Genomic DNA, 20,227 nt, shown 5'->3' with positions numbered 1-20,227 from the left:
TTCCAGCCATAACCAAATTTCTGAGGCTTCAATAATCTCTTTAGCATTGTCAGATTGGGCTTTGAGTGTGACGGTTTTATCTGTTGTTGTTCCCCTCCCTTCTTTTTATTAACCAACAAAAAAATAGGGATGCAGTGCAACTGAGCTGGCATTTTTCTAAGCATCCTCTGCCCTCCAAGTTTGATGTTTCACCTTTGGGAAGGGCTCCAGAGAACTGGTAGTGATCTGCATCCCAGCACATCTACTGGACTCCTTGGGAGCTGTTACAGTGATGCAGAGAACCACTTTGCTTCAGTAAATCCAGCAGTAATTTAACCCCCCTGAGCACATATATATATAATTTTCACTATCCCTTAGTCCAAGCCAGGGCGCTGAAGGACAAAGTTGACTTCTGTATTTCTAATATATTAATCTCAGCTGCTCTTTGCTTTCTCTTCCCAGGGATTTTCACCTCTACTTTTTTTTTTTTCTTTTTTTTTTTTTTTTCTGGACATATTCCAGCAGATCTAGGATGTGTTTGATATTGCTCCTGCCGTATCAAAGCATTCAGCGCACACAGATCTCAGTGAATTGTGAAGGAAAGCAAGAGATGCTTTTATCTCTCCGCCTCTTCTCTGAATCGCCTGGAGCCCGGACTTCCCCCTGTCTCAGCCACGTGATGTGGCTGCAGCCCCAAAGCCTCTCTCCGAGTTGAGGGAGGAGGCTGGTGCGATGGGGGAAGCATCATTGTGCACCTCTGGAGCCAAGCCTTTGCTCCTGCACAGCTTTTCTGTATGACCTTCAAAAGGGCAGGCAGGCTTGGAGCTGTGCTTCTCCAAGGAGGTGCAAAGCTCCTGGTGCTTGCATGTCCCTCCTGGTGCTTGCGTCTCCCCATTGGCCCTTACATCTCCCCGTTGGCCCTTACATCTCCCCGTTGGCCCTTGCATCTCCCTGTTGGTCCTCGCATCTCCCCATTGGTCTTTGCACCTCGACCCTGACACTTGCGTTTTACCATTGATGTTTGCATCTCACCTCTGGTGCATGCATCTCACTCCTGACACTTGCGTCTTACTCCCGGTGCTTGCATTTCCTTCCTCGTGCTTGCATCTCACTGCCAGAGCTTGCGTCTCACTGTTGGTGTTTGCATTTCACTCCTCAAGCTTGCATCTTGCTCCTGGTGCTTGCTTCTCGACCCTGGTGCATAAATCTCACGCTTGATACTCGCATCTCCCTCCGGGTTCTTGCATCTCCCTCTTGGCTCTTGCATTTTGCCCCTCTCATGGTGGGCACAGACAGGTTCAGCAGGCAGAGAGTTGCCCCAAGCCCTTGAGCCCAGGCTCCATCACCCATCAGGTGGAGCGCACAAGGGGTTTGTAGCCTCCCTGTAGGAAGGAGCACATAACACGGGATACATTGGATTTTACTCCTCCATCCATCCCTAGGACACACTAGGACTTCATCAAGGACCATGCACTGACTAGCTGGAAGGGGCTCAGATGGACCAGGCACTGCGGGGGTAGGAACAGGCAGGATATGTCCCAGCACCCCCAGGAGAGGGAAGAGGCCTGGAGGGAAGAGGTGCAAAGTCACCCCGCTACAAGGGACGGCCTTTGAGCAAACATCCACAACCCAGACCTTGGTTTTGCTTTACTACAATGACAACTCTCCGCCTGCCAACCCATAATACGGATTAAACCCACAGATGGAGGATGGTGCAGACGGAGGTTTCCACCCTCCAGGTGCTCTGAATCCTAATGAGGGGGTGGCTTGAGTTACCCCAAACCCCCACGCTCAATGTCCCCCCATGCAGGGGTCCTGCCACCTGCACTACAGCTCTCACCTCACTTGATATTTCCATTGTGGCTAATACGACACATAATATATAATAACATTTATTGCTGCAGCTATAAAGAGAAAGAGCATTTTTTGAGCGCTATAGGAGCCATATGTGGGTAGCATTTATATATCTCCATAAGGGTTTTCCAGGATTGCTGCAGGAGAGCAAGCTCAGGAATTAGGAACAAAAACAGGGGGGAGAAGAAAAACCTCCCCCAAACACTTTGGCACCAAGGACCTAGGTGGAACGAAATATCCTGAGAACAAAATACATACATTGTGGGGAGAAATAGCTATGTGTAATGGCCAATATATATAGGCAGAAAGAAAATGGTCAGCATCAAGCTGTGCTTGTGAAATATTTGTCGACGCTAATGTTGCATTTCTCAACGTGAAAAAATAACCAACCCACCATGAAATGATGCTTCATGGTCAAAATCTTCTGGTCCAGGCTCCCAGGATGCAAGTGCTGGGATTTTGGGTCAGACACGTGCCAGGGAATTGCTCTCAGCCCCGAGCTGGAAAGAAAGCCTGTTTTTCCCTGTTAGCTAAAGACAAAAGTCCCCCTCCTCGCTCTGTTTTCTGTCAGTTTACCCGTCACCCCAATTAGAGGGCATCCAGCCGATGAGAAAACCTCCCCGGCGTTAATCACGGCGGTAACAACCTGCAGCCGCCAGAGCAGTGTAATAAGGTCACATCCAGGCAGCAGAGGAACCCACTCCTCCTGTCACCTCTCGTCAGCCCTTTCTCCCCAAATGCCCTTTAATTAAGGGTCGCTAAAGACTTTCACTGCTTGGAAACGATCCCAAGCCCAGGTTTATATCCACAGCAGAAGGAATGGGCATGGATTTTTGCAGTGAGAAGGAGCGAGGGGCTAAAAACGATGGTCCATTAATGGACGTTAAAATGAAAATACCCCCCCACCCCAGGCTCCCCCATCAGCTCCGTGTCCTTTCAGCGCTGCCTGCCTTTGGATAAATAAAATATCAGGCTCAGCCCTGCAGACAGAGCCGGGAGAGCCAGAGCCACCGCTGGGGTCACTTCCCAGCCCTCCCCTTCCCTGTGTGCTCAGCTGCTTCCCAGATGCTGACTAATCCATTTGTTATTAGTGAATAACGAGCAATGCCCATTAACGGTGGGGACTGCGTCTTCCTCTGCTTTGTGCCATGCCAAACATGCCGCTGGCACGCCGTAACGGAGGTTGTAAGGAAGCAGTTCACGGGTCTCCACGGGGCAGGGATGCATCTGTCCCTGGTCCTGCTTTTAGAGACATGCCCAGACCTTCTGCTCTCCATATGCACCTTCAAGTGTTGTGTCGCAGTCAAAGATGCTGCAAAGCTGTCGTGGAGGTGGCCAGAGCCTTTGGGAAATGAGGATTATCCCTCTCCATGGCCAAGAACCTTTTCGACTCACTCAGGGCAGCCTTGTATTGCAAGGGGATAAAGTCATGGTGGTGGCTTCGAACTTCTGTAAAGCGTAGGGAAGGACCACTGACCTCGTTAGCAGGTGATGGAGATAAGGGAAAGGTTGGGGTGTCTCATTATGGGGCATTTTTCCCACTAAGGAGCTGCCTGGAATAAAACTTCTGGACATTGCAATGTCCCTGCTTAGGAAAGATTTGCCATCTTACGGGACGTACCTCTTCGCTCAGGGCTTTTAGACCTGGTGATGGATTCCAATGTGATTTTGAAAGACACTAGCAGTCTCAAAACTATGTTTTGTTAGGAAAGGAACGAAGGAGTTGCTACAGTGGCTGCATGGAGAGGAAGACTGCACTGCAAGCCCTTACTAGACACTGGATACTCTCCACCAGAAGGAACTGCAAGTACCTTGGCCCCTGGGGAGCTCCTAGATGGGCTCAAACCTTCTTAAACAACCATAAACCCAGGTAAATCCAAAATGTGGGGAATTTGTGGGTATCCACACCGGCAAGCGATGATGCAAGGCTCATGGCCGGTTGCTCCTAGGGGCCATGGAGAGGGATTTTGGGGATGGTGGCATGGGGGTGAGGGGGGAGGGGAGAGCCACATCCAAGAGCTCCATGGGCTCATCAGGCACTAGCAGAAGCTGCTTGCCTTAAAGCGGCTGGAAAATTGAGTGAGCTCAACAGAGAGACACGTCTGCAGATGAACATCTTGGGCCCCCTCTAACTGCCAAGCTGCTAGCGAAACAGATGGCTCCAGGTTAAATGTGAATTGCAAACCTAAAAAATAAAAATGGTGTTTGTGCCCTTCCCTGCACCTTTATGATATATAAAGATACAGAAAGCGGTTTTATTTCCTTCAGAGAAAATGTGTTGGGTTGGGGGTTTTTTTGATTGGGTTTGGGTTTTGTTTTTTGGTTTTTTTTCCTCCTTGCATTAGGAAAAACAAAGCAAGTTTTTGCCTGCCACAAGCTGGGGGAGCTCAGTTGCTTTTTGGGGGTATTTCAGCCCTGGGAAGGGGCCAAGCTAAGGAAAAAAACAAAGATGCAATGCAATTAATTGCATGAAACATGAAAATAATACATGCTTGGGACTCTAGGGTCCCTTGCCCATTTTATAGGCGTGCAAAGTCCTTCAGAAGAGCAAGAGATGGAAGGATCTAACAAGCCCAGACTGGGACCAGAGCGGGGAAAAGCCGTTTACATCTCCCAGAGAGCTCTGCAAAGTCGGTTTGCAGAGAGGCAGTGGTAAGGGCCCTTTCCTCCTTCAGCCGGGGATTACGGCGTAATTAAGGTGGCATGTCAGAATAATTACCTCTCCCAGCCAGGGAGCTTGTCCCTGGCTCCAATTTGTTCTCCTGGAGTGGAATTATCCAGGAAGTCATTTGTGAAGGGCTGTGTTTTTATCCGGGTTGGCTTCAAATACGCCAGCAGAGAGGTAAAAACATCCCTTCAGCCCTGCTTTCCCCTTTTTCAGCTTCAGGGGCAGTCATTCAAAGCCGTACCCCAATAACAGCCCAGTCACTGGCTTCAAATACAAGCGGGACAATTAAACAGAAAAATTAGATCGTGGTTGCTATGTACAACGGGGTATTTAAATATCTTTTGTTAATGTAATGATAGCTATACAGGCAGAGACAAAAGAAAGTATTCGTCTTTTTGGAAAATAAATCTTGCACGCCTCTTTCCCCCCCCCCCCCCCCCCCCCCCCATATAACAAGAAAAATATATTATTCATATTGAGACAAGGACCAGCTGAAGGATTTGCAGCTGAGGCTGCGGCTGGAGCCGCAGGAGTTGTGCCTGGCAGGTTCGGAGCGAGGTGCCGGCTGGGAATGCTGCAAGAGAAAGTCAGCATCATTGCAAGCCAGGAGGCAAAACCCATCATGGCTTCACCCAAAGCGGCGATTTTCCTCTTACAATTAGTGAAACCGAGCATTTTGGTTTGGTTTGGTCAATTAATTAAACTTCTGGTTCACCTTTTAAAGAAAAGGAGGAAAAAAGCTTCTCAGGAGCTTTCAAAAATGTGGCAGCAAAATGTTTCGGCGCTTCTGAAACAAAGCCTTTCACTTCAGAGCTACCAAGATGAAACATCTCAGTGCTTTTTCAAAGGTTTTCTGCTCTTTAATTCTTTTTTAACCTGGAATTATTCATCTCATTAACATAATCCTGAATTCACACTGCTCTGGTCCTTCTCAACCATCATTTCCAGCAGATGCACAACATCAAAAAAAACCTCTTTGTGTGTATTGACTTAAGACCATAGTTCTGCCTATATTCACATCTAATTCCCAACTCCTAGTTCTCCGATCAGTAAATACATCCAGCAACTGGTAGCGAGCAATGCAGCCCCATGGGAAACCCACCTGGCGTTCCCAAGATACCCAGGATAGTTTGCAAAAGCCTCCGAGCAGCTTCCAGCCCTGGGAAGGATGGAGCTGAGGTGGGAATGCACGCTCCTCCACCGTGCTATAAATATAAATATGGCTGCGTGGTGCTTGGCTTATTGAGACAAATTCAGACTACGTTCTGCTGGCATTATATAACATGAAGACGACACGTGTTTACTTCTGTCTGTCACTGATATAAATATATATGGATGTGGTCCTTCTTAGTTTGGGCGCATCCTCATCACTATATGTGCATCCCTATAAACAGTGCATCCCTCAAATGTCTTTATGCCCCAGGTGAACATCTGTACCCACAGCTGGGCACATTCCTTCCAACACCATATTCACATCCCTTTGCGTTTAGATGTGCCTGTGGAAAGATGAGCCCGGGTCAAGAAACTTGTGGGTGTCTGTAAACCTCAATTTCTAGGTGCGCGGAAAGGCAGATTCGTGCATGCACACACCCAAATCCAGGAGCTTAATAAAATGCTGCAGGCAGAGAGGGTCTGGGGAATGTTTCTCTCCTCCTCAGCTGGACAAAGCCACTTTTCTGTCAGCATAATTCCCTGGATTTCATCAGAAGCATATTGAGGAAGCCCTCCCAATGTGAGCAAGAGTCTTGCCGTGCAAAGGGACGGATGCAAACCGGATGCCACTGGTACGGTGATGGGGCGTTCGGAGATGGCGCGGGGCGATGCTCATCCTGCCTGGCAGCGTGGGCGTTTGCAGTGGGGTGGGCACGTCACCAAAAGGGGCTTTTGGGGTGTAGGTTTGCGTGTACCCCTCTAGTTTCTCTACTACTGTGGTGTTAAATAGCATAACAGGTCTCCTTGCACTGTTTATGGGTCTCACCTGGGTCCTTTGGGATCGCCCTGCCCTGGGCACTGGCCCCTGGGGCATTACGGGAGAAGGGATGAGACGGCTCGTTCCCCGTTATGAAATATGCTGAAGGCATCTCATTAGCTGAAGGGCTGGATTCTCATTTACACTCCAGCCTCTCCAGGCTGCGCGGTGAGGGCTGCGAACGCAGCTCCCAGAGCCCTTTTATGTTCAGAGCAGCTCAAGTGTAAATGAGAATCAGGCCCTCCAGTGTCGTTTCTTTTCTTCCAAAGAGAAAAATTCTCCTTGACTACAGGGAGTGAAGTGGGTCAAGATGGTTTGGGGTTGACTCATACCTCCTCGACGTCACGGTGGGCAATGGCTGTCCTTCACTTGAGAGTAGAAATGTTTAAGCACCTTTCCAAGGTGAAGTTAGTTTGTGAACCAAGGCACAGCACCTGTGCGAGGGAGAAGGTGCTTGCCCCATCACACCAGTGTTCAACAAAGGGGTTTTCCCAGTTTCCCTCTGAGCAGAGGTCTCCTCCTAGGAGCAGATGAGCAGGGAACGGTCAAGGTCAAGGGACTCTTCTGGGCTTCACTCACAGAGAAATGACACTGCGAAAACATGCCCAGCAGACAGCGGGTTTCGCTGCAATAATCTTCCTGAATTTTGTGCTCCATTGCTCTAAAAGAGGACACAATGTTTTGAGCACAGTGAAATAAATCTGGGTGCACTGGTAGCTGCACAGGCTACGTCTCCTGCTGCTGGGGATGAAAAGGTTTCTAGGAACCACAGCGGTGAAAAGGAGGTGGACCCACTCATAGCATAAACACCTGGGGATGGTATTAATTAGTGCAAAAAATGAGGGGGAGGAAAGAGTGATTTGGCTGTGATACCCACAAAGATGTCCATCTTCTATGCAGTGGGTAATGAGGCTGCACCAAATTAATATCTGAGGCTGGAATGTGGTCAGATGAGGATGTCTGGGAATGAGGATCTGGGAGACAGGGCTGTCAAGACTCCCCAGGATCTTCAGAAACTCTTGGTAAGGTCACCCTGACCCTACTGATGACAGTAATGAGGACACCCCTTTCCACGGAGCTCGCTCCCCTCCCAGCGATGCCCCGCTGCAGCTCCCGGCTCTCACATGGCCCTTCAGTGTCTCCAGGCACCTGCTCGGGGGCTGGGGACACCACAGGAACCTGTTTCTGCCATCCCCGCTCCCGCCACTCCACGCTGACGGAGCGATGGGATGAGACGCGCTTGATGATTCATTGCCTCTCCTGGCGACATCGAACAACCCTCTCAGGAGCTTCCCTTAGCACTTAATCAGAGAAGAGCTTGTCTGTGGCATCTTAAGGACTTCTCAGGTGAGACACATCCTTCCCTGAACAAAAAAAACAAGCTACCGTACAGGTGGAAAAAGGACAAGATTTTTTTTGACACCACAACTCTTAACATCTGATTGCAGCCTATTCCCACGGCGGATGCGCAGGGAGGCGACGCCTGGTTTCGTGCACAACCTAATTACTGTCTTTTCACTGTTCTCATCTCGCTGAAGCCTGAGCAGCCTCCAGCCTCATGCACTGATCCTTGCAAGGTGAGACAGGGTCCTCCTCGCTACAGGGACCGTGCAGGGAGAAGTGAAGCAACTTGGCAGGGGTTGCAATGGATCCAACTAATTTCCCAAGAGAAAACACCCTAATTGCTAACCTAAATCATCACAGAAGAGATCCAGCCTCCATATTCTTCCTTTACACCAAGGAGAAGATGCTAGAGGAATCTGAAATTCAAATTCCTCCCTTTTGAATCGTATCTGCCGCTATCGGTTGTGTCACAGCAGCTTGCAGAGCCTGGTGGAACCAGCACCCCGTGTGCTGGATGCTGCCCGCATGCAGCCCTTCAGTTATTATCATTGCTATTGTTATGGAATAAATCATTCCTTAAGCTTCTCTCTTTCATTGCAAATTGTCCATGAAACACTTGCAATCTCTGCAGAGAGACACTCGGTTGACAGACTAAATCAGATCAGTAATCAAATCCAGATCCCATCTCCTGCTACCCAGTATGAGTTATTAGTGCCAGAAGGTGTTGAAGGAAAAGGCAAAAGTCTCTGCAGAAGGAAAAAGGAAGGTGTAGGAAAGGTTTCTTCTGCTTAGATCAGAACAAAAAAAGATCTGGAGCTTTCTCATATCTCTTATTTAGCCAATGATATTTACTCTTTTCTTTCTAGATAGTTGAGGTCTGAGTGTTAACCGAAGTTAAGCCTGATGCCTGCAGCAACCAGACCTTGGCTCACGGAGTCACACTGGTTGCCAACCCAGTGCCAACTGGCAGGTAAGTCCAGCAAGGATGGAGCAGGCAGGCAGCTCCTGAGGTTACTCCTAAACCTGGACAAAACCTATCTGGAGTCATAATTGCATAAAACCCCCATGTTTTAATGGCTTGCAAAACTTGTCCTGAATAAAGTCCTCCACCAAGCTGATGGGGTATGGCCCACATGGAGTGAAAATTTGCTCTCAGTCAACAAGAGCTCCACACCTTTTCACTGATTTTTGCTCTCCTTGGGATGTAGATCCTCTTGCCCATATCTTCTAATAAAAGCTTTGGGGTTTCCCTGCCTGTGAGCCCCTCCACCCAGCCCAGCCCCATTTCCCCAGAAGGACCCCGGGGAGGGAGCGGCACTGGCTCCCTGTGCTGCTCCGCGCTGGGGTCGATGCCGAGTCGCTGTCACTAGTAATGGGACTCCTCATAGACAGGCAAAGCTGTGAGCTCGAAACTGCACTTGCACCTTCCTTTAGACTTTTTTTCTGGCTCAAAACCTACTCATCTAGAGAAATCAGATGTTTTTGCAGAGGCTGAGGATGGGGAGAAGGCAGTGCATGCTGCACCTTTGCAACCTCCCTTGAATTATTCAGTTGCACCAGGCAATGACTTTTCCTTCATTTGCAAGTGAAAATTCAAGGCTTTATTTTGTACATTTTTTTTTTTCTAGTGAATTTTGTCCCATTCCCCTGGTGCTTTGCTTGGCAGAGAAGCCGGAGCTGCCTGGGCTAGCAGCCCCCACTTTCTTGCTGCTCTAAAAAGCAGCCAGCTCTAGAGAAAGCAAATGGGAGTATGGATTTGATTCCATACCCTTTTAATAAAGTAACAGGGAAGGAGTTGGATGCCTCCTGACATATAGCAACATCAAAACAAGCTTGAAACTGTCCCTCCACTCTGGCCTCAATTTCACATTTGTTTCTATACACGACTGAGCGCCAAAAATCAGCAGAGGCTTAGAAAAGCCCTTGCACCGCAAAAAAAAAAGAAAAAAAAAAAAAAGTGGTTCAAAAGTGGTGGAGAGAAATCAGCATCCAGCTTCTTCTTGCTGGAGAACCAGAGGCATTTGTGGATGGGTTTGATCCCTCCTCCAGAGGAGAGATTTCCACCAGCTGGATCCGTGCTGCCTCCCACCGCCTTCCCCACTCCAGCTCTTCCCTGAGGATTGTGTCTAAATGGGATTTAAACTCCCCCATCCTTATCGCAGCCTAGTGACAGCTGACCGAAGCCTAAGGCTTATTCTTTCTCACTCTTGCAAAAACATGTATACATATATATATCTGCTTTTTTCCAGCTGCTGTAGCATTGACTTTATCCCCTCCCATTTGCACTTTCTCATTCTTCCAGTTTTTTTGCAGTGCTTGGCGAGGGGTATGCATGTAAAACACTGCAGTGGTGTTGCAACCCGGTTAGCAGGAATAAACCTCGTGGGTATCGCCTCTGGATTTAGCCCAGGGCTTTGCAGGGAGAGGATTTAGCAGTGCCAGGGTTGGGGTGCAGCCACCCTAAAGTTGTGCATGAATACTTACAGGGGACACATATTTCTCGCTATGGAAGAGATTATATACATCCAAACAGTGGGATACAGCCTATAAAAGGAAAAACTCTTGGCTTGCCCCATGCGGTACTCACCCAGCTGTAAAAGAAAACCCCTCTCTTCTCTCTGCTGGTAGTTAATATCGCCAGCTTCATCTTTCCAAAGCTGTCCTTGGGAAGGTTCAGGATGTGTCCTGCGAGGGGTTGGGGTGACAGGGGGTTTTCACATGCTCAAACATCAGTGATGTTTCTTATGCTTATCCTTGTACCCAGGCAGAAGTCCTGGCAGTTTCATCCCTTCTCCAGCCTCTTCCCTTTGTATCACTCCCTCCCCCGGAGGATGGGTAAGTGTGTTTAAATCCCCTGGATGTCATACACCTGGGGTGCGGGACCTGAAGTAGGGTTCCCAGCATCGTTCGGTAGGAACTCTGGGTTTCTTTTGAGAGCATCATTTCCAATAAAAAACTGCTCAGTCTACATGGGGGGAAAAGAAAAAGCCTTTTCTAGTCATCAGAGGCATCATTCAAGCAAGAAATGCACAAACAGGTCTGGGTCCCGGCATCTCGCCTGGGTGCCTCTGCCCTCGTCTCCCTGTGCAGCAGCCCAGAGCTTCCCAGCTGCCCGAACCGAGCAAGCGGAGGCAATCTGCTTTCCAGGGGAAAAGCAATTGCAAGGATTTTGCTCTGTTCCAGGGTGTATCTCCTCCGGAACACCAGGTTTAGCAGATCCAGCTCTTGCCATTCCGGTCACAGCCATGAGCAGTGACCAGCTATTTCTCAGCAGTACAATCTCCCGGCCGGAGCGCCGGGCTCGTGGCTGGATGCCTTGGTCCTTCCCTGGGAAGTGGCTTCACACACACACCCCCAGTTCAGGTCACATCCCTCCTCTGCCCTAAACATGCCCCCCAGCCCCTTCTCAGTCTGCATAAATACAGATCCAGGTACAGATATAGATCCTATGGATATGGATGAAATAGGTATGAACATGGACATGGATATGCATAAGGATATAGATACAGATATAGATTTTATGGATATGGATATACAGAGAGATACAGGTATAGCTATAGCTATAGCTTATATAGATATAGATATAGATTATATCAATATGAATATAGATTATATGGGTATGCATGTGAATGGTATGGATGTAGCTACAGATGTAGATATGGAAGATATGGATATAGATTGTAAGAATATAGATATTGATATAGATGATATGGATATAGATTGTAAGAATATAGATATTGATATAGATGATACGGATATGAATATGGCTATTGATATAGATGTTCTTGTTATGAATATGAATGTGGACGTGAATATGGATCTAGATATAGACAGACATAAGTATAGATACAGATACAAGACAGATACACATATAGATAAGGATAATGATACAGATATATAGACATAGACCTAGACCTAAATATGGATATTGATGACGATATGGATATGGATATGGATATGGATATGGATATGGATATGGATATAGGTAGATGCAGACACGATGCTATGAGAAAAGCATGTTATTTTGGGCCACTCAGACTCTGCCCAGCGCTATGTGGGGAGAGAAATGTGACCCACAAGCCGAGAGGTGAAGAGGAGGGGAGAGAAGTTGAGCCATCCCACTTGAAGCTCCTGCAAAAGCCCCTGCTGGGACAAAAAGCATTTGTTACATTAATTGGTGTTGGAGATAGCGCCAAACAAATGAAAGTTATTAAAGGAAGGGAGATGGATGGAGCTCAAGGCATCCGTTTGTTTTGCCAGCGCCAAATTCATTTCCAGAAAAAGCCCTTATCAATTCCCAGGGAATAGTTTGCCCTGTCAGTGCCGAGCGGGTGTTAATGTTCTTTACGGCTCCGTTAGAGCTGGTGCAGTGACACCAATCTAAATAAGGGAGGAAGGAAGGCTTAATCAGCCTGTCACTGACCAGTTATTAACATTTTAGAACAAGGGCATTAAAGGAGAAAATTCTGAGAGGTCAATTTGTACTTCAGGAGAGAAGCCAAAAAGATAAGGAGAAAAGCAATGTCCACCAGCCAGCGGGCACGGTGCCGGCCGTGAGGCTGGGGTGCATCAGGGTACCCAAAAAGTGCAAAGGACCAGAGATGGTGATGGACCAGCACAGGACCCCACAGAAAGGTGTTTCCCACCGGTGAGGGTCTCCAGCCGAAGCCAAGCTTTCCACCCATGTCCTTGGCAGTGGTGTGTCCCCCCTCCCCACACTCGCCTCTGCACCCCAGAGGCGACTGCAATTCAGCGGGGCCGCACGCGATTGCTCTGCAAAGCCCTGTGGGATGAAAGCTGTGTGCTTAGATATGGTTTATCCCTTCCAACCCCTGATGATAATCCGGGATTAGTCCTTCCAGTATATGATTACGTTTTGCCCACTCTCTTTGAAATGACACCGTTCTGGCCCTTTTCCCTGCAGCTTGTCCCACCAACCCTTAGGAAAAGTGTTTGCCAGGCTCTGATTAAACCCTGCTTGCAGCAAAGTCCCACCAGGATCCCAAATAACTTGACAAGTGTGTCCCTCACGGGCTGCGCCGAACCTCCTGCCTGCTCCTGGCCCTGCTGTGGAGCACAGCATCCTCCAGCCTCCAAACACCCATCACCTCTAACATCCCCGTACAGACCACACAGGGATCGGGAGCAGGACTGCATATATTCATCTCTCGTAATAAATAAGCAGTTTTGCCTGCAATGGTGGCTTCTGGCTGTCGCTCCTCCAGGCAGCTGGATCTATAGAGAAACATCAGCCGGGCTCCATTTGGGAGCACGGTATCAGCCGGGAAGCCGGCACCGCTGCTCCCCATTAGGTTTATTCGCTATATGTGTTGCTGGGTCATTAAAGGAGCTGTGTGATAGCTGTCTGGCTGTTTGCAGGAGCAGCAGGAGAGACAGCAGCCGTCCCTCAAATCATTTCTCCAGGGGGAATGAAAAGAGAGAGAAATAAAAAAATATAAAAATAAAATAAAATCTGCAGCTGAGAAGTCAGAGGCACCAAATTTTCTAGGTTTTTGTTTTGGCATTTTTTTTAAATGTATATAAAAAAGGAGATTTGTTTTGTTTTGTTTTCGAGCTCATTATTCACAGGGAACCTGACTCAGAGCTGTCTGGGCTCTGGAAGGGCTTGGGATGCTCTTCAGAGTGGCAATGCCTTTGGTGGTTAATGCAGGTCCTACCAAATTAAACACGGGAGGGACTTTTTGCTGGGGTTGGGAGCTTGGAAATGGAGCACTGGCGTCATGACTCTGCCTTCAGCCCCCCGTTCAGTCATGCAGGCCAGTTCCTTGCCTGGAACAGACCCCCATCAATGTGATTTGGGGGGGTCCAAAGGGTGAAAGGGTGCACCCAGGGCCAGTCTGTGGGTCAGAAATACCTGCCATCCTCTGGCCTCTGGGATAGCAGCTTGTCCTCCTCATTTATTCTACTTTTTCTGCCTCCCAGATGCAGTATACACAGCTAAGGCGCCCCTCAAATCCTGCCGTGAGGTTTTGTTGTGTGGCTCATGCCATTTTGCCAGCAGATCTTCCTCCTTTCTCCCTCTTCCCTTATCCTGGATGCCCAGAGAAGAAAGTAAAAAAGAAGCAGCAAGTCCCAGGGTGGATTGAGCTACATTTGCAGAACTGCCACCAACACCCAGGTATCTGATGATCCCCAGTCAGCATCCATCACCCCGTGCAGATGCAGTAATTATTGCCCAGCCCGTAATAACTGACTCAGCACTACTAATAAATGAAAAAAAAACAACAAACAAACCACCAAAACCCCTTACATTTGGGGGTGTGCAAAGGAGAGCAGTTAATTGTGATGGATTTTTCTGCTGTGAAGGTGGCTGCAGCATCCAGTCCCTCCAATCCCAATATCACCAGCTGGGGTTTGGGGACCAAATGAGGATGTTAAATCCATAGGAATTCATTGGAAGGGGGGGGGAGAAGTAACATTGAGCCTCCTGTCCTGGTTCTCACTTCTCTGATGGCCCCTCTTGCAAGATTTGAATCCGTGAAAGATGGTTTTAATACCTGGTGTGCGGCAGGAATATTTGTTTGGTGACAGCTTGCGTTAAAGTCAACCAGCCTGAATCCATCCAATAAACAAGCCGATGCCGAAAGTTGGGCTCACCGATGCGCTTGGGAGGGGAATGTGGGAGATGGATGGATTTTATTATTGCCATTATGGCAATTATTATGATTATTATTATTTATTGGGTAAATGGAAGGAAAAGCAAATCTTTCTCCCGGTCCAAAGGCCCAATTGCTGGGGCTGGCTCACAATGACAGAGCGCCGCGAAGCAGCACAATAACGGCAAATTATAAATCATCGCCTTTTGTTTCCGACTGAACACTGCGAGTCAGGGACTTACCCTCCATCGCCTTTCCATAAATGGGGTGATGCGCAGAAGAACAACAGATGCTGCCAGTGACCCTAAACCCAACGGGGATGGTGTGGCCACGTGCCCCCGTGTTGGCCCAGCTGCCCCCCAGCACGCATGGGGCAGAGGAGCCGGGCTTGCCTGCAATAAGCCAACCCAAACAGCAATGCGAAGTGTTGAATTTGGCTTCCCTTTCCTCATTAGAGCTAATTACGCTAATTGACATGTTTGTTTGGGGTTGGATATATTTTGTTGTCCTTTTATTTTTTCAACTTTTTTATTTTTTGGAGCTAGAGCAACATGGTTGTTGCCAAACAGTTGTAAGAGCGGGTGCTTTCCAGAGGAGATCCCAGCTCTACAGGGATGGGCCACCTCCTCCCGCAAAGCAGGGCTGGGAGGAGCAGAGCCTTTCATACCAAAGGCACCATGTCCTTGCACTTTTTCAGCATATTATTTCTTTTGCAAAGTGCCCCGAGCCCGTTTTAAAAGGATTAGCTGCCTCCTAGCAATTCAGCCATGGTTTTCCATGAGAAAATTTGCTTGCATTCCCTGGTTTCCCCCAAGGAATCGCCAGTCTTGCTCTAACTCTGCTATTACATTTGGTTGATCTCTATAAAGCAGAGATGTAGGGATGCTAGAAAACAAGAACATATGGGATATGGTACCCAGAGCAGCCCAGAGATGTTTGCCCCATCACTTGGATGCAGGCTCCTCTGGGATGGAGCACCTTAGCCAATGCACAGCTGCTGAGGGTTTTTAGCCACTGCAGCAGTGAGACACTGGCATTCACACACTTTAGTCCTTTAAAACTGAAATAAATGATCCTCTTGGATTAAGCAGGGCCGTGGTTGTGAAGTTCATTTGAAAGCTATCGTTGCTGGGAGCGTCAAAGTGCCCCCAGCCTACCGGGGCGCATCGGGGAAAGCCACATTACCTCCTCAATCAGCATTAAACTCCTGATCAGCCTGGCTGATTTTTGAAGATCTCCCATCTAAAGGTCAAGCAAATCATCTGCTGTGGAGGCAGAGAGAGGGAACAGCAGGGAAGCAGGCACCAGCGCAGCGGGAGAGAGGGATGTTGCTGCCAGTTGTGGACCATCCTGGGCTCTCTGTTTCGGGAGCTGGTTCCCGATGCTGGCCAAGTCAGGGACTGAAAGGAGCAAGCAAAACCCTGAGGCATCGCCCAAACCCAACAAATCCAGAGTTTTCTAAAGAAAATCTTTCCAAAAAGAGGGTGATGCTGAGCAACAGGACCATTGCACTGTCCAGGGCAAAGAGCCTTTCTTAAGTGGAATCTCTTTTCTGTATACCTTATGTATAAAATTTTAGGGGAAGTAGGGCTTATTTTGATCCAAAAGCCCAAACCTGAAACTCTCCAGTAGAAAAGAAGTGGGGGTACAGCCAGACTCACCCCTCCTTCTGCCTTCCTCCTCCTCCCTGAGCATCCTCCTTCCAGCCTGGCATCCCCTTTCCCCCTATTGGATCCCTGAAAAGCAACCAGACCACCAATAACCACAGCAAACCAGCCACCAGCCTGCTTCCCTCTTCCTTCATCCCCTCGATCGCCGTTAAAAACTCCCAGCAATTCATTTTAGCATCCCTGTTTCTACCAGGCGGATGCCCCTTGGCAGATTGGCCATCTTGTGCCATCAGGCACCTGGTGAAACCATCAACGAGGCACTTACAGAATTAGGACCCAGCATTTAATCACTTCCCTGGTGGCTGAATGTTATTAAATTCCCCTGAGTTCAGCAACTTTGTAGCCTGGCTTGGGTTTTTTGGTTTTGGTTGTTTTTTGGGTTTTTTTTCCCTGCAAGGGGTGGTTGAATTGAGCATTTCTTCCAATGCCTTAACCATACTCCATCCCTGCACTCCAAAGGAAGGCCAAGACTGGGCAGCTTCATTTAGAAGCCAGAGGAAAAAAAAGAGCAGGAGCACAGACTAGAAGAAAATTAATATTTAATCACAGCAGGCCAGAGGTTGCTGAGGCAATCGCTGTTAAATGTTATTGAAACAAAGCATATATTCCCACTGTAGGGGGAGTTTAGAAGAGCTGCCTTTCTCTGGTCTGGGCTCAAGATTGATGCCACAAGTAAATCTTCCTGTTAGGATTTTTCCTCATGGAGGGGAGGGAAGGCATCCCCAGATAAAAGTGGGGTTCAACGCTACTTTTTGCAGAAGCCCTTTCTTTCTGCGGCAGGGGTGGCTTGGAGGACACCTGGATTTCCAGCAAAAAGCAACAGATATGCTGGGGAAAAAGGATCAGCCCCAGTGGAAAAATACCACGGGGACTCTGTGTGTTAGGGGCTATACATTTATATACCTGGCTGGCACAGTGGGTTAGTACTGGAGACATACAGAAGTGGAGTGTGCAGCCCTCTTGCTGTCCTTGTCCATCTCTTGATGAACCAGGAAAGGCTTTCTCCATCCAGCTGTCCTGCTAAATATTCCCTCCACCTACTCCCTTCGTCACCCCCCTATGTCCTTCCCCTATCATTAAGATCACCTACACTATAAGATCATCTTAAAAATCAATAAAACAATGAAGTGGTCCAAGGCTCTGCTGGTGTTTCCCTCCTCTCCAGATTTTTGGTGGCAACCTGTCCATGTTTCCTGCACCATAGAAATCCCCAGGGAGATGTTTTGGAAGGAGCTTCCAGGGTTGGCGTTGTATTTCAAAACCACGCTGCTGTAAATCCTGCAAGGGGCTAAGCCTTGGGCAGCAACTCCTCACCACCTGGTTTGACACGTCCTTAGCAGATTTTATATCTCACTTTCGTCAAAGCGGGATTTCTTCCCTGAGGAATTAATTTGAATTTTTTGCCCGCACACAAATCATTAGCCCGGCTCTCCAAATGGAGTGCTAACATTTCCTGTCACCTTCTTCTCCTCGCTCCCTGCAATTCCTTAAAGCTGCTGCAATCAAGACCATGAAAAGCTAATCAATTAAGCTCCAATGTATCAAGAGCTCATGAGCCACTGTGAAGAACCCAACACATCATTACCGAGCTTGTGAAATCTCTGCCTGAAGAGCAGATGTGTGGAAAGCAGAAGCATGCTGTGGCTCAAGGTCCTTTTTCTCCATCACTACCTTCATTTCAATGCTCCTGGCTGTGACAAGCCATATCTAACTTCTCAAGTTCATGGCTGGGAAGGGACACTTGTCTCCTGCCTGTTGGCAAAGGGAGATACAAGGTGGAGGCTGGATCTTCCATTATAGTCATGCTGAGATGCTGGTTGCGCCCCAGATGATTTTGTCACCCCTAGGCGTTGGGTTTTTTTCCTTTGGAAATTCTCTTTGTAAAGGACTAAAGAGGGGTTTCTTACCCCTTTTCGACTGAAACTCCCAGAATCCTAGAAGACACACTTCTGCACCAAAAAATCACCCCTCCACACAGTTCTGCTCCAAGCTGCCAGCCTCAGCCAACCCTTCCCCTAAAGTTAAACCCAAGCATCTGGATCAAAACACAAAATACAGAGCTTGCTGCCCTCAGATTTTAGAACAGAGCAGTTGTCTCCATGGAAACCGACACTTTTGATTTTTTTTCCCTTTTTTTTCCTCCCCCCCCCCTCTTTTCTTTCTTTTTTTTTCTCTTTTTTCTTTTTTTTTTTAAGTTCAGAAAACCAAACATCAAGGCATGGAGCAATCCAAGGGGTGAGGTAAGAGTGTCCATTTTAGGTACTGGCATTGCAGTAGGGATGCATCTCATTTTTATTGAGAAAAGCTGTTTGTACAGGATATACCGTCATACTTTTTCCAAGCAGAAAACCTTGGTTTGGTTAAATAAAAGGCTTTTTCCATAATACATTGGAACCATGGTTGGGCAGTCCCATGTCAGCCTGGTGCATGCCTGAAAAGCAGCTTTGTGCCTCCAGGCTGACTCCATTCAGGCTTTTTGCTGGAATTGCCCTAAAAAGAGGCCACCTTCACCCCTGAGGGTGGGCAACGTGAACCTGATGAAGGTTTCTTCATGCCCTCAGAGCTGCTCTTAAGGCAACTCTCCCCATGGATCTGAAAACACGTTTACGGGAATGAAGACAAGATTCTACATTCCAAAATTTTTTTAGTTTCCAGAGGTTAATATCTTCCCAAAGGGCAAAATTCAAATGTCACATCCAAACCACCTCAGTTGCTGACAAATAAGCTGTGGCTGGTCTCACCCAGCACCCTGATATCAGTGCCCTTTCTCAAGGTCACTCATCCCACCCAGTATCCCACATCTTCCTCCAAGCATTCGGCACTGGCTGCCACTTGGGAAAAGGCTACCACATTTTCATCTAGCGATGAAAAGCAGGGGGTTTAGCAGTAAACATGCTCATGGTGATGCACCTCTTTGGGAGAAAACTGGAGTTACCCTTCTGCACATCTTCCAGGTCATTATTAAGGATGCCCCAACGCCTGGCACCTTTTGAGGCTTTATCTGGTGGTGCCAACCAGAAATTTCTTTCCATAACACATATGAGATGCTTTCCCCTACCCTCAGGAACCTTTTATCAGGGATGCCATCTCAGCCACATATGACTTCACTATACACCCACACACGCCTGGTTTCTAAAGCCCGTGTTGTTTTGGAGGATAAAAGCTGCTGTATATTAATACCATTATCAATAGTTCTTGAATATTGCTGGACTTCCTAATTACGACATGCTAAATGACAGAAGCGAAGTTTAAGGTCAACCACGGGAAAAAATTAGCAACGGCTTCTGGCTCTTAAGGGGACAGATGGAAACCACAAAATGGGTCTAAAATTTTCACCAGGCAGCCCGACCTCTCTGCGCCGAGCTCGGACCAGAGCTTCAGGGCTCTGCTCCGCCTTGCACAAAATGTTCTGGCGCAAGAGTCCTCATTTCTCTGATTTAAGAAGTTTGCCATGGCCCTTTCCTGGCAAGTAATATTTACAGGTGAAAATGCAGGGTGATATTTAGAGGTAAGTGGTATTTATAAGTACATATGCAGGGAAATGTTTACAGGCAAGATACTCATGGGTAATTACAGATCAATACTTCAAAGCAGAGTAAATAGAGAGGTAAAGGACCTTTGCTGTTATGTTACAAATAAATATTTAGATATAACAGATGCACATAAGTACATGTAGGCTATACGGAAGAGATAAAGATTAGAATTTAGATGGAGCCCTTTTATAGGGAGGTGAGGCTGTACCATTAGCAACACATCCATAACTCAGCAACGTAAGAGCATCCGAGCAACACTATCAGATCAGCCCCACGGTCCATCAAACCTGGCGTCGGGCTTCCCAAAGCAGCTCCTAGCAGACATGTAAGCAAAGAAGCGAAGGTCAGAGAAGGCTTTTTTTCTGTTTAAGGAGCCCTGACGCCTCCCCATCCCACCGCCCCTAACAAAACCTGGGACCAGAGCCGTGTTACGCCTTACCACCTCCCTCCGACTTGCTGCATCCAAATCTCCCTTGCCAATCGTGTGGCGGCTGGTGTTTGACAAAGTTCAGCCAAGCAACGAGCAGCCTGGAAGGCCCTGAGATCCCGTCAAAATCCCCATCCAATTTATCAAGTCAAAAATTCAGCCGGGT

Source organism: Falco naumanni, chromosome 16 (assembly GCF_017639655.2).
Source record: "Falco naumanni isolate bFalNau1 chromosome 16, bFalNau1.pat, whole genome shotgun sequence".
Classification (NCBI taxonomy): domain Eukaryota; kingdom Metazoa; phylum Chordata; class Aves; order Falconiformes; family Falconidae; genus Falco; species Falco naumanni.
Note: the sequence above shows the minus strand (reverse complement) of the source record.